General features: G+C 46.7%; 1 pseudogene; it reads left to right on the forward strand.

The window, feature by feature from the left end:
* Positions 1-9,331: 9,331 nt before the first annotated feature.
* LOC144826125 (uncharacterized) lies at positions 9,332-11,118 on the forward strand (annotated as a pseudogene).
* The last annotated feature ends 2,572 nt before the right edge of the window (positions 11,119-13,690 follow it).

Consider the following 13,690-nt stretch of genomic DNA (forward strand, 5'->3'; position numbering starts at 1 on the left):
ACCTGTAAGAATTGCAAAGGAATCCCATCATACCACATTCTGTGAACCAGTACAGTAGTTTTAAACATTGAAAGAGGACTTTAGCTTTATACCGTGTTCAAGGGTGTGCCAGGCCAAAACACATCAGGTGTAGCTGTTTGATAAATAAATGCACTTTCATTTACTGTATGTAGGCTGAGTTGGTCTTCGGGAAACAAATTGTTGTCGAAGAATATATGCATATATACATATTACAGTAAAACTACATTATTTACAAGCCATATCCTACCACCTCGATTCAGTGGCATTAACTGACTCACAATTAAACAATCCAGTTTAACAGAACTTCTTAAACTCCATTAGGACTTATTAAACAGGTTTCTCCCTCAATATGAATTAAAGACCAAGGTCCAGTCATTGATCGCCTGGTTACAATGTATGTCATCCTGTTGAAGGGATTCTGTTCAGGTGCAGAACTATGCTTGGGAGCACAGAACATCAGTATTTAGGGGCTAAGTCATCATACCCCATCAGCATGGACCAGAATCCAACAAGCTGATAGTGCCTCACTTGAATCAATAAATCATATCATTTGTAAAGCGCACAACTCACCCGTGAGGGTCTCATCGCGCTGGGGAGGGGAGAGTGCTGCTCCTGCTCGAAGAGCCAGGTCTTGAGGAGTCTTCTGAAGGTCAGCAGGTTTTGGTTCTGCCGTAGGTGGATGGGGAGGTTGTTCCAGGTCTTGGCAGCGAGGTGGGTCGCTCTTCGGATTCGGAGGACTGTGGCGAGGGAGAGGTCGGCAGAGTGGAGCTGGCAGGTGGAGGTGTAAATGCTTAGTCATCTGTTGGGGTATGCTGGTCCGGTGTTGTGGAGAGCCTTGAGTGCGTGGGTGAGGAGCTTGAAGGTTATCCTCCTGTTGACGGGGAGACAGTGCAGGTCTCTCAGGTGGGGTGTGATGTGGCTGCGGTGAGGGATGTTGAGGATCAATCGTGCAGAGGCGTTCTGGATGCATTGAAGCCGTGTCAGGAGTTTGGCCGACGCTCCAGCATAGAGGGCAGTTCCGGAGTCCAACCTGCTGCTGACGAAGGCCTGGGTGACCGTTCTCGTTTCGGTGGGGATCCACTTGTAGATATCGTGTAGAATGCGGAGGGTGTTGAAGCAGGCGGAAGTGACGGCGTTGACCTGCTTTGTCATGGAGAGGGTGGAGGCAAGGATGACCCCTAGGTTGCGTGCATGGTCGGTTGGTGTAAGAGATGTTCCCAGTGCGGTCGGCCATCAGGAGTCATCCCAGGCAGAGGGGGTGGATCCGAAGATGAAGACCTCCACCTTGTCCGAGTTCAACTTCAGTCGGCTGTTCCTCATCCATTCGGCTACGGCCTTCATTTCTTCATGGAGGTTGGCTTTGTGGGGGTCCTTGGTGAGGGAGAGGATCAGCTGGGTGTCATCGGCAAAGGAGATGATATTGAGGTTGTGCAGTCGAGCGATGTGGGAGAGTGGCGCCATGTAGATGTTGAACAGCGTTGGGTTGAGGGATGAGCCCTGGGGTACGCCGCAGATGATCTTGGTGGATTCAGAGCGGAAGGGGGGGAGGCGGACCCTCTGTGTTTTGCTGGAGAGGAAGGAAATGGTCCAGTCCAGGGCCTTCTTTTGGATCCCGGCGTCGTGGAGGTGTGTGCATAGTGTGTGGTGGGAGACCGTGTCGAAGGCGTCTGACAGGTTCAGGAGGATGAGGACTGCGGTTTCTCTGTTGTCCAGAAGGGCCCTGATGTCATCGGTGGCGGCGATGAGGGCAGTTTCGGTGCTGTGGATGCTGAAGAACCCGGACTGGGACAAGTCTAAGATGCTGTTCTCCTCGAGGTAGCAGGTCAGTTGTTTGTCGACGGTCTTCTCGATGACCTTCACCGGGAACGGGAGCAAGGAGATGGGTCAGAAATTCTTGAGGTCCTTGGGGTCCGCTTTGGGTTTTTTGAGTAAGGCGTTGATCTCGGCGTGCTTCCAGCTCTCCCCGAAGGTTGTTGTCTCAAAGGAAATGTTGATGCCTTTCCGGAGATGGGGTGCGATGGCGGTGCTGGCTTTGTTGAATTTTTGGTGTGGGCATGGGTCTGACGGAGATCCGGAGTGGATGGTGTTCATGATTCTGATGGTGTCATCGTTGTTCATGTTGGTCCAGGAGAGCAGGCAGTTGGTGTGGATTGTGGTTGTCGGGCGGAGGTCTCAGTGGTTGTCGGGGCGATCGAGGTGTTGAAGCTGTTGTGGATGTCTGCGATCTTGCGATGGAAGAAGGTGGCCAGCGAGTCGCACAGGTCTTGAGAAGGTGGGATGTCGTTGGAGTTGGAGCTGGGGTTGGACAGTTCCTTCATGATGTTGAAGAGCTCTTTGAAGTTGTGTGCGTTGTGGTCTAGCGGTTCTTTAAAGGAGGCCCTTTTGGCGGATCTGGTGAGGTGGTGGTGTCTGCGAGTGGTGTTTTTGGGGGCTGTGTAGCTGTCTGGTGTTCGTTCACAGTGCCAGTTCCTCTATAGCTTTCGGCAGGTGTGTTTGGAGGCCTGGAGGTCTTCAGTGAACCAGCTGGCTTTCTTGCTGGTGTGGCTGTGGGAGGCTTTCTTGAACGGGGCAAAGGTGTTGGCGCAGTCGTCAATCCACTGTCTGAGGTTGCGTGCAGCGGTTTCGGGGTCGGTGGGGTCGGCGAATGGGCTCTGGGTGATGTTGGTGGTTAGCTGGTCTTCGGTGATTTTGCTCCAGCACCGGCGAGGCATCAGTTGGGCGCGGTGGTGTGTGGTGGTTTTCCGGAAGGTGAAGTGGATGCAGCAATGGTCGGTCCAGTGGGAGTTCGGTGGTGTGGCTGAAGGTGACGTGGGAGCTTGCGGACAAGATGGGGTCAAGTGTGTGGCTGGCGGAGTGGGTGGGTGTTGTGATGAGTTATATGAGTCTGAGGTTGGTGAGGTTGTCGATCAGGGTGTTGGAGTTGGTGTTGTTGTTGTTCTCGAGGTGGAATTTCAGGTCCCCGAGGAGGATGTAGTCCGTGGAGGCAAGGGAGTTTGTGCTGACGAAGTTGGCGATGGAGTCACTGAAGTGTGGTTGGGGCCCGGGTGGGTCTGTAGACGAGGGTTCCTCTGAGGGCGGTGTTGGGGTTGGTGTGGACCTGAAAGTGCAGGTGTTCATCGGTGCTGAGGGTGCCATTGATGTTGGTTGAGACTCTGAGAGTGTTCCTGTGGATGATGGCGATTCCTCCTGGTTAGACCTGGCACCATTGGCTGTTGTCTCCTCTGGTTTCGCTGGTATTAAATTCTCTGGGCGCTATGCGACTGCCATTCAGTGCCACAACGCGGATGATCCCTGTGTAAATTTGACTGTAATTTGGTATATCCCTGATTGGCTTATTTGGTTTACTTGTTAGTCGCTAGTAGTGTGACCTGTGTGTGCCCAGGACTGGTTACCCAAATGCTGCTTTTGGGCCTGCAGCGCTGGTTTGCACCACCCACAGAAGCAGCTTATAAAGTGTACCTCAGACCTGCCACTGCAGTGTCTGTGGGCAGTCCACAACTGCCATCTTGGCTGTGAAGTGACCACACTTCCCAGCCCCTGAACCTTCTTTTGGCATCATATCAGTCACCCCTATGGTAGGGTGCATTGTGTGTGTAAGGTAGGACATGGCTTGATATGTGTAGCATGTCCTGGTAATGAATTACCCCTCATTTCGTTTTTCACTACTGCAAGGCTACCTGTTCTCCAAAGGCTAGAATGGGCAGTTTGGCTATTACATCTTATAGCCCTAGCTGACTCAGGGAACACAGTAGAAATACGAGTTTAGTATGCCTGAACTCAGAATGATAAAATACATCTTTTAGCGAAGTTGGTTTTAATATTCTGTGTTTGAAAATACCACTTTTAGAAAGTAGGTATTTTCTTGCCTAAGCCTTCCAGTGTGCTCTGCTGTTATGTGTATTGGCTGTCTGGGTTTAGAGGGGCAAGGTAGGCTGATTCAGACCTGGGTTGAATAGAGAGATCTGCATTGAGTACTGGGGAGGGGTAGCTCCTTGACCTAAATAGGGCTTGCCTGGCAAGGTGCATGCTGGCTCCACCTCCTACTGTGCATCTGATGGCAGACCCCCGATTTCTGAAAGGAAGGATGCAGTCTGGTAAACAAAGTGCTCCAGGCCTGAGCAGAACTAGTTTTGGTTGGGTTCAGTGACCAGTGACTTTTTAGAACAAAGACTTTTGGGGTATAAATATCTGTGCCCAAACCCCTGATTTTTGGTATTGCTCCTGGATGTCAAGTTGAACCTCTGTCAGTGTCACTGAAAGAATCTGCAGGAGAGGGCTGTCCTTGTGCTTGTGTGCTATTTCTTGGATTGACCTGCAGTAATTTCCCCTGGACTTGGAAGAAAAGGTAAAAGGACTTTTGAGAGAACTTTTATCTTTGCTAAAGTAATCACCCAAGGGCTAGAAGAGAGCTAACCTCTTGAGTCACAGGCACATCTAACTCCACCACCAGCCTCCTGATTACTCCCAGCAAGGATTTCTATCTGCAGGTGAGGCTCCAGTGAGTTCTAGGACCACTAGTTCTACTCCAGAGAAGAGAGTGCTGAGATCATCGCTAACACACGGTTGTGGCCACCGCAGCTGAGAATGTCACCAAGCACCATTACGCTGCTTCCACTGAGTGCCCGCGACCCCAGTTCCATTGCATCAAGTGCGTCGCATCCCAGCAATCGGCGCACCCCGACATCGCAGCGCGGACGCATCATGGCCGCCCTTGTCCTCGCATCGCACCCGGATCATCACTCCCGAGCGGAGTGCCATTTCGTTGCATGGAAACCTACTCGCACACGCAACAGGATTATCGCCTTGCCTCCTTCCCCCACGGCAAGGAGTCCTCGCATCAACGGCCTAGCATGAAGAAACCTGACGCCTGGTTTCCGCACGCATCACAAGATTGGCGCATCGTCTCCTACCTCGCGGCCAGGATTCTTCATACCACCGGCCTCGCATGCAGAAAATCATTGCTACAGCTTCATTGTGCCACTTTGTTTGTTTTGTTCCTGAATCCAGGTACTTTGTAAGTAACCGGGTCGCAGAGACCACTGCTTTAACAAGAACCCCCCTTTGCGCACCCTGAACTATTGTTGCAGCATTTCAACAATAATCCCATTTTACAGTATTGTGGCTTTTTAACGTTATCAGTCTTGTGTTAAGTCTATATGTAAAGACACCTATTTTTTATAACTACTTGTGTGGTGTCCCTTTGTAGGGTTCTTCATTGTGTTATTGTATATGATCATAAATGCTTCATACACCTCCTCTGAGATAAGCCTAGATGCTCGTGCTACATTACCACAGGGTTGAGCAGGCATTATCAAAGGGTGCAGCCCCCTTACTCTGACTTAGGAAGAAGGGTCCCTACTTGGACAGTGGCCAGCCATTGCCAACTAGAGACTCCCATTTCTAACACTCCTCCTACTCCGTTGGTGCGGTCCCTGCAGGTGATCTTGTAGCCTTCCGGGGTGGCTATGGCAATGTTGGGTGCCGAGGAGGGGTTTTGCCAGGTCTTCATCAGGAAGGCGATGTCTGGGGAGATTGAGTCGAGTAGGTCCCAGAGTTCAACGGCCTTTTTTAGGGCAGAGTGGGTGTTGAGAAGGATGCATTTGAGGTGGTTAGGATCTTTACCAGTGGGTGGATTTGCGGGTCGGATGCTAGTGAATCTGAAGTTCCGGCAGGAGAAGGGTCCTTGGGTGCGCTTCAGGGTGGCCAGGCAGCAGGTGCGTGTTTGTCCAGTGTTGAGCGCGAGAAGGGTTCTGGCATCGTATCGGTGTCGGGCGTCACGGTGTTCGAGGGGGCCAGGGGTTCTGGCACTGGCCGCCGTCCAGGCATGTACTTGCGCTCCTAACCTTTCCATAGAGAAAAGTGATTTGGCACCCCAGAACACAACTCTCCGACTCTCCCAGGATTGCGGTAGCAGGTCACCTTTGTTTGTTCTCTCACTCATACTGGTCCACAAAAAATAGAAAAGAGACAGAGGAAAGATTAAAATATTTACTTAAGCTACTGTGCTCTAATGTGCAATAGTTGCGCTACAAATACCAATAAAAAATACAGGTTAGTAATGTCATTAGCATGGCTATGAGACTATTTACAATAAAAAGCCCTGTCATATTATCTGACAAGCTTGCCTAAACCCACCCTCACTACAAAAGCTAAATGATTATAGACCCATAATTTAGCATTCATAGAAATCTGTTCTACATCCCAGCTGACGCAGCTCTCTTGTCTCAGGACCTTTGCGCTGTCTTTCAGTCTCTGCTTTCTGAGTGTTTTAGAACTACATGTCCTCAGTAATATAACAAAATATGTGTCTTCCGAAACAGCAGATGGGTGTGTCCATTATGTCTTTGTGCTAGTGTCCGACCTCATAGAATAACAAACAGCAGTGTTGTTTGACCTTGCCTAGGTTATGCAGAACAAATCCCAGCAAAAATGACAGAATACAAAAACATGTGCTAACTATATAAGAAAATAAAATGTGGCACAAAAACAACAGTGTGCTTTGGTAACATGTACAAGCAAAAACAGCCTTCAACATGCATAGTTAGGCTAACATTGGGAAAACTACAATGGCCATGTAGGAAACACACAACACACTCACTTTCTCTTGGGCAATAGCATGACAAATAGGTAAAGAAAATTATTTCATATTCCAAAGTAAATCCAAAGAACGTTAACTAAGCGTTATCATACTATGAATGTAGGAAAATATACAAATCCACTATGTCATTTAGAAAAAGGTAACCAAATTATGTTGAGCCAGAGGAATCCATGATGTTACTCGCAAAATCAAAGGCCAGGGACTCCAAGATGGAGTCCGTCTCCGCAGAATATGATTGGTCGAGAGTCCAGGTCACAAGTTCCAGAGAGCAGACATGATATTCAGTCTCAGTCGATGCTGAGACAGATACCAGAGTACATCTATCTGTGTTAGGCGAGCCAGTGTTTAGAGGTCCAAATGCCAATGCATGCATCTCTTCAAGGAGGAGTGGCTCATATTCCTCATGATGGAGAAACTGCAAACCCATGGAACAACTTTGATAATGGGTTGATAAAGTACTCATCAACAGTTCCATGTCCGTGACAGCAGGTGTATGAAAAGCCAGAAAAATATATAGTGCCCAGGCGAAGGGGCACGAGAGGCAGCGCAGGGGTTGCACATAGGTAAACCCGACAGGTCGGAATGTTAATGACCAATCAAGGTCTAGTTCTTAAAGCAACAAGATTCACGACACTGTGGGAATGTTGGTAGTTTCAGAGGGCTTCCAAAAGTAATATCCATTATGGAGAAGCAAAAATAGGATAAAAATGCAGCAAATGAGGAATAACAGCAACATGAGCCCTCCGAGCGCACTAGAAAAAAATAGGATGGACAAGTCGGAATTACTCCGAATATAGTTTGGAATGAAGAAACCAACCAAGAGCCTATAACCTTAAAGAAATGCGCAAGACCGGAAGTGTTAGATATGTTAAAAATGGAATTAATTAATTTGTCAAAATGTAGTGAGAGGTTTGTTTTTAATAATCACTAGTGGCCCATGCAGGTAAGTTCTGTGATGGGGTGTGGCAGGGCGGGTGCTGGCCGGAGTGAGGGGGTGAATGTGACAACCAACGGGATAGGGAATGTAAAACAAATAAATCAACAATAGATCAAATCTCTACATACCCAAGTCTCTCATTCTTACTTTAATTCACTCTAAAACACTAACATACTTAACATGAGAAATAGTTGTGGGAAGCTGGAGAATGCACACAGATAGGAACAGATTTAATTTATATCACACCCCAAGCATTGTTACAGATAGTTCTAAACCAGGTGCTCCTTCATTCAAATACTGCCATTCAAATATGTCAGGATTGGTTTGTCCCCAACCTACATGAGATGATTACAATGTACATACATGCCTGTAGGGTATGCCAGCAGTATTCACCAATCCCACCGTTAAGGTAATAGCTTTCACAATACCCCAACCACAAGGACTGTTTAAGGAACTGCACATTGACTACATTGATTTGATTGACAGATGTAATAATTATAACTACCTCATAGTTGTAGTCTTCCTGTTCTCAAGGTGGATCAAAGCAGGACCTTGTGTCCACTGTGATGCCAATGCTGCAACTAATGTTTTAATCCACAAGGTGGGACATTCCTGTGGGGACCAGATCCGACAATGGCACCCACTTTGTCAATAGTATCGTCAACCATCTCACAACCTTGTTGGGAATGAAGACACATACTGTCTTCATTTTATCACCACAAAAGCAGTGGTATTGTGGAGTGCTTCAATGGCTTCCTCAAGAATAAAATAGGTAATCTATGTGTGACATTGAAAAATAAATGGTTTTACTGTCTCCCACTAGCACATTTTGCCTTGAGAAACACCCCAGGATCAGATCACCATTTACATTCTCATCAAATTGTTACAGGTAGAACAATGAGCACGTTTGTCCATCAACTAGGCATAAGTTGGAGACTGAGGGCCTCATTTATGAGGTTTAGCCATAGGAAAGCGCAGCCCTATGGCAATAGAAAAGGGCAGGAATCTGCCGTATCTATAAGATACAGCGTATTCCTGTCCTCTTCCACTGCGCCGGCGCACAATGGGTGCAAGGGTGCCTGCGTTGCAGGGATGATTATTTTTTGTACAGGAAGGGAAACCTTTCTGTACAAATATAATCACAAGAGGCTTTTCATCTTTCTACGTGTGCTGCAGAATGCAGCACATATAGAAAAAGGAAACACAAGGAGAAATAAAGATATTTCTCCCCATTGCGCCTCCCTTACGCCTCCCCAGGGGAGGCCTAAGCTTTTGGCACTGCCTCAGATTTACGCTTTCTCGTAAATCTGGGGCAGTGTCAAAGGGCCATGGATGTTGCTGGGAACGCCCCTGAGCAACACCCATTGCACGCCCCTTTAACGCAGAACACTGCGTTAAAGGGACTGATATTTATCAGTTAGCATTAAGATAAAAAAAGTGGCTTAGTGCTGCCTGATAAATATCACACAGGCTCCTGCGCCAGGGAACTTCACAAAAAGTGACATTCCAATGGCACAAGGGGCCTCATAAATGAGGCCCTAAGAGTTTACCTGAAGTTGTACAAACTGAAATAAATTTATATATGTTTGAGTTAACGAAGATTGCAAACTTTTTCTCCAACCAGGCACAGATACAGCTGACAAGCACACCCATACACCTCCTGTAGATGACTAACAGATTACATTCAAAACTTTGGGTGCAGATAGCAGATTTAATGGACCCTTCCCTGAGACAGAAAGCATGATTACAGTGGTGAAAATCAAAGGCCACAAACCATGGCTTTATTTGATGGACATCCGACTAGCCCTACCTATGCCATTAATCCCTCCAGACACTGAGCAGGAAAAAGAGGAAGGAGAGGAAGTTATCCAACTGGAGTAAAGCCTCTCTCTGTCGTTCCAACAATAGACAATACTTCTTTTAAGTTATGTATTTTTTGTTTGTTTTTCCTTATCTGTGCACCAATACTGCTATTCATAGCCTAGTGCATTTGTATTCATTTGATCCTACATCAAATATAACACACACGCGCAGAACTGTTGACAATGACACTGACTATCAACCTCTCCATACTGCTTTATTTTAGAATATGTGGTGTAAGCATCCGCATCCGACATGGGCTGTTATGTATTCTCTCTTATCCCTCATGCTGCTGCAGTGGACAGTTTGCCTCTCTCTAAAAAGGTGTCCCCAAATATTACATGCTGTCTCTTGCACCTCTTCTATGCAGAATAACAGCGCAGATACAACCAACTCATGTTAGCCCTGTAAGTGAACGAGTTAATAGAACTAGATTTGACACCACCACTGAAGTCCAACAAATACTGGCGGGTAATCTAGAGATACTCGAAAAGATATCAAGAACGAAGAAGGCAGGGCAAAAAAGGAGTAATACACCGAGGGATTTTTGGAAGGTCTTACCCATCTCCTGAATGTAGTAACTATTCAGCTTACCCTCTACCCCCTGATTGTGTGAGCAGACCAGGTCTTAGCATTATGAGATCAGAATTTGCTCATGACAAATTGCACACTTGAGCCAAGTTCACATGTAGAGCTATATCGTTATGGGATGATAACAAGACAAACAGTAACCTAAGATTTGATGAGATAATAGGCCAGAGTCAAGACATATGGGATACAAACATACAACGATATATATGGACAGGAATTTCCATACACCCGAAAATAGCAATGAATGTAACACAGTTTTCACTTTGTTTCAGAGTAAATGGGACAATATGGGTGGGGAGCAACTTCAACTGCAAGATACAATGCCGAAGCGCTGGGTGGAACCTCCAACCTGATGGATCACAATTGGATGTGTGGGGCGTGGCTCCACATGCAACTACCCCCAAACTGGATTGGCCTCTGCTCCCTCATGACACTATACACCCCTTCCCTGTGGGGTACCAGGTGTGAATATCTCCCAGTTACACGACCATCCCAGGTATCGTCCAATGACCTTGCTTCATCAGCACTGGACAAAAATAACTGGAGAATACTATGGCACTGCAGTTTGGAAAGAAGTTTCACAGAAATACAGACTATTCAACGATGCCCAGCTCTATGTTTGGAGCATCCTACCATATTTTCAGGCATAAGCACCATCCTGCTGACTGCAAGAGACATGCTGGGAGTTAATGAAGACAATCAATTCAACTGAAGATGGATTCAATGCTATCAAGGAAGAACTTTGAGGTCTTATATTGACGGTAATGCAGTACAGATATGTACTGGACTTAATGACGGCCATGGAAGGAGGGGTGTGCAGAAGGTTGGGTCGATCTACTGTACTTAAGTGCCGGCCAACGGTGTGGACAATGGGACATTGACTATGGCCATGGTCGATGAAGGGGGTGTCCCTGACAGGTGGTTCGAGGGGTGATTTGAATGTGTGCCGTCTAGGATGTCGGGGTTGTTTAAGGCCTTGTTGGCTTTTATAGTGATATTGTTCTTGACATGTCTTATTTTACAGGTAATAATATCATTTTTTAAAAGGATGATAACTAAAGTGGGAGGAACGTTTTTGGTTAGGAAAAGTGTTAAGGATGTCGAGGGATAGAGTCGTGAGCATAAGGTGATCCCATAGTAGATGGGAAAGTGGGAAAAATAGCTGGAAAGTCAAATAGAGAGCGGACCGATATAGGGTAATAGTAGCAAAATCGAAGCAAGACAGGTAAAGAGGGTGCTAATCACCTTTACCTTAGGAGTGTATTCCTCCTGCACTAGGCTCTAATATATTCTTTTAGGGGGTTACCTTTTCATTTTTGGTGCATAGGGGTATAAATAGGGGTATACTGTCTTGGAAAACAATCTCTGTTCTTCTGGGGTCATCAACAAAGAAATGGTCATCTGATATGTCTCTCACGTTCATGTTTGGATCATGAGAGATGACAAATGCCCACATCAACAGGTGCTGTCACTTGCCATCAGTGTCCTATCAGTGGGAGACACTTTTAGAGACTCTGTTTCTAGAATGAAGTCTTTGTCTAATGCTTCAGAATAGGGGCTCTGTCAACGGAATGGAAAGTTCATAGATAATTAAACTAATTTCCCTGTCAATTCCGGTGTGTCTGCTATGATAGTTTACACTACTCTAGTGAAGGCTGAAATGTCTGTGGGTCTAGCCCTAACCTGGTCAAAGTCTAAAAGATGTGTGACCATAGTCAAGATGCATGTACGAGATGCTCCTGGTGCTGAACATATCAAAGATCCATCCTCTTCAAAGTGAGTAGACATTTTTAATTTTTACATGAGATCACATCGAAGCAAGTTAGCTAGGGCATTTGGGGAGAATGAGTGACAGCCATCAAAATACCTCCCCCTATTTCTATCTCTACAGGTGTAGTCAAAGGAACTCTCATCACAGCCCAGGAGAACCCTGTGATTCATGAATTTTACAATGGGAGCCCCTTCTCACAAATATAGGACTAGGCCTTGGAAAAGTTTGCAGAGTTCCGCATAGCGAGGGAAGTGACCACAAAACTCTGCTGCACTATGCAAAGTTCCACAAGTGCTGGAGTGCTATAAGTCACGCAGTTCATGCTGAATTTTAGCACTGGGTGTTTGTCCCAAACTAGAAAATCAGTGCATTGCACCATGCACACCACAGGAGGGAGCTGCTTCTTTCTGCTGGTCGAGTAGAAGCACTACTTTAGAGGCAGCTCATCAACGCAAATGGAAGGTTTCTCAATGCGAGCGGTACCGGCCATCTGCGACTGCCCCGTTGAGAAATCTCACTGGGAGGTTGTCTGGAGTAAGATTTGCCTCGCTCACCAAATTAACTCCTTCCATGCTCGTGTCGGCTAACGGCCGTTGCAAGCACTACCTCACTAGTGGTGCGCACATCCGTTGGCCGACGCAGCCTCGCCCACTCATTAGAACTCCCGCACTGCGGTGGAATTTGCCCAGCGGTTAAGGAGTTAAGGTTGGCAAGTATGAGCAAGGAAAAATGTCCTCTCTTGTAAGCAGAGCGTAATTTTTCGGGACAACCTGTGCTACACAGAGCACGTAGTGAGAAAACCTCTGTAAACTCTGCAAAGTGGAGCTGAATTTCACACCCAGGCCATTATAGGACCTAGTGCCCCAGTGTTGATGATAAAGGTGTACTCCTTGTCATTTATGGCTACCTTCACAGTGGGTATCACATCTTCCGTTTTGGTTACTGAGAAGGCTGGACACAAGAGACTACTCTGCGGGAAGGCTCATTGGGCATATTCTCCCATATAATTTTGCTGCAATGGGTTCTATCCGCTGACAATTACCCCTCCCTTCAAGTTACAGTGCAAGGTGGGCTGCACATTCTGTTGTGGCCTGTATTGCATTTAAGGCATGGGTTGCTGTGACCGATGGGTCTGTGTCTTTGCTTGAGGTGGCAATTGCATTTGGGGCTGCAGGAGGTCTGTCACCTGGGGACTCATGGCAGGTTGTGCCACAATACCACCAGGTGGTGACATTTGTTGGCCATATGTCACACTTGTCTAGTTAAGTTCATCTTCCTTTTTGAACCTACAATCTCTAATGAAATGTGCTGGCATCTTGCAAGAGTGGCATGTCTGTCCATGCACTTCTCTTCCATTATTCCTGTTAATGCTTCGCTGGGCATACTGGTTGGGTGGCATCTGGGTGCATAGAGATTGCATGCCCAGGGACACTGCAGCTATCTGGCAATTCCTCCCTCTGCTTTCTTGGTCAACTTCTGCTGGACCCATTTGGCTGCTGCTTTCTCTATTTTGTCTTTCTCTCTTCTTCCACAAATGTCTTAGGTGTGCCTGTATCTCTGTCCATGGTTTGGCACATACGGCCAATATATTATTTTAGTTTGTCCTGCACTTCAGCTGGTAGATCCTCTTTCACCATGTTATAAAACAGTATTACATTCTGTCTCATCATGTTTCAAATCCCCCTGCTTCTTGTGTCTATTTTTCCTTCATTCTGCTGAAGACTGAGCTGGATCTTCATTTGGCGGCATTGTCTTTGTCAGAAGAGACCCATATGGTTGGTCTGTCTGGATACATTTTTCTCTGTTGTTTTCAAACAATTCCCCTTAATTGGTTAAAAGTTGCCCCATCACATTTTAGGTTTGCCAATGTCACATTCTTTGCCCCAGCATTTGTGAACAGTATGTCTGTAAT

The sequence above is a fragment of the Lissotriton helveticus genome, chromosome 3_2, assembly GCF_964261635.1.
Source record: "Lissotriton helveticus chromosome 3_2, aLisHel1.1, whole genome shotgun sequence".
NCBI lineage: Eukaryota > Metazoa > Chordata > Amphibia > Caudata > Salamandridae > Lissotriton > Lissotriton helveticus.